The sequence below is a fragment of the Petaurus breviceps genome, unplaced genomic scaffold, assembly GCF_028583685.1.
Source record: "Petaurus breviceps papuanus isolate PSGF00001 unplaced genomic scaffold, PetGlider_PUasm1.0 90842, whole genome shotgun sequence".
Classification (NCBI taxonomy): Eukaryota; Metazoa; Chordata; class Mammalia; order Diprotodontia; family Petauridae; genus Petaurus; species Petaurus breviceps.
In genome coordinates, this window is record NW_027187358.1 from 15547636 (window position 1) to 15549059 (window position 1424).

At 52.5% G+C, this 1424-nt stretch overlaps 1 protein-coding gene across 11 annotated transcripts in view; it reads right to left on the reverse strand.

Annotated features, from left to right (window-relative positions):
* The window catches only part of NRXN1 (neurexin 1), a 1464789-nt gene extending 1463678 nt beyond the window's left edge, over positions 1-1111 (reverse strand). For 6 of the 11 annotated variants that reach the window (XM_069071680.1, XM_069071679.1, XM_069071677.1 and 3 more), the window contains exon 1: positions 605-1110. The gene's annotated coding sequence lies outside the window, so the exon portion shown is untranslated. Of the gene's footprint in view, positions 1-604 lie in introns of all 11 variants that reach the window. The other 5 variants (XM_069071685.1, XM_069071684.1, XM_069071683.1 and 2 more) reach the window with 2 other exon arrangements.
* Positions 1112-1424: the final 313 nt, after the last annotated feature.

Sequence of the window (1424 nt, forward strand, 5' to 3'; positions counted from 1 at the left end):
CACACACACACACACACACACACACACACACACACACACACACACACCCCTTTCCCCATCCTTCAAAGCATACGATCAGCAAGAACCTGAATAGTTTCAGATACATTTAAAATAAAAAGGAAAAGTAATTAATTATTTTTTCGCTCTCCGATAAGTCCTCTAATGACAATACACACCCAATATTCTTCCCTTCTTTCCCGCCCAGTCCCTACGCTCCATCTCTATTCCCAGTGCAGTTTCTTGGATTGCATGGATTAAGGAAACACGCAGCTAGGGGGGTGGGGAGATATATTTTATTGCCTAAATTTCTAGCCTGCCAGTTCTCTTCTTGATGTTGCTAATAAAACACAGCATCCAACCTTTAAGTTACTACCTTGAGTCCACCATCTCATCTTTCTACCATCCACCTTTTTGGGAGGCTGCACGCAAATCTCCCTCCTCTGTGTGCCCCCCAGCCTTCTCCCTTGTGCATCTGTGGCAGATCCTAGCTCAGTTACGAGAAGGGGGTGGGTGGGGGGTTTCCCTCCCCAGCCCATTACCCCGAACCCCTCCACTACTATCCCTATTGCTCCACCCGCCCCCAATACATTTTGAGCTTCTTTACTTGCCTGCTTGGATTTTCCTTTTAGCTCTTGGCAGAGCCAGAAGCATGCATCGGTCAAAGAGAATTTCCCGAGGTCTCTGGCTCTAAGGCGACTGCTGCTGCGTTTTCAGAGGCGTCAGGCTTGAGCGTCTATCTCTAGGAGTGAGGGAGGGGAGAACAGGCAAAGGAGGGGAGGAGGAGGAGGAGGAGGAAAGGAGAAGAGGAAAGAAGAGAGGAGGAGGTGGTGGTGGTGGTGGTGGAAAAGGAGGAGGCTGGGTTACGTGATACCGGGTGCTGTCCTCCTGCGAGAAGGGCGGAGCTGCGCTCTCTGCAGTGCCACGGAGAGCGGTGTCCCCTTCCTCAGGTTCGGGATGGGGTAAGCTTGCCTAGCTCTGCGGGAAGGCTTCCTCTAGCCCTCCTGGTTTGGATGCCTGAGGACGGGGCTTCGCAACCTTTGCACGGTCCTTTTGCTGGGAGAGCCTGATCCAGGGGGCGGGATCCTGCTGCAAGCGCTTCTAACTTGCCACCACCCCGCCAACCTCCCCCCCCACCCCTACTCCCCTGAAGGGGGAAAAAAGCCTAGCCTAATCTACTGAGCATGCCCAGTCGCCAACTAAAACCACGCAAGGTTTGCAAGGAGATTCCACTTCTCCGGGGTTTAGTAATGATTAGGGCGGAGGGACAGAGAACTCAAGAGACAGGGCACTGAACAAGGGAGGGGAGGGAGCCTAATGGGGTAGGCTGGGAGGGTGTAGGGGCGAAACATCAGAAAATATATGACTTCAAGTCTGTGACTAAGTTCTAGTTTAGAGGACGCTGATGAACCTGCTGCACTTACTCA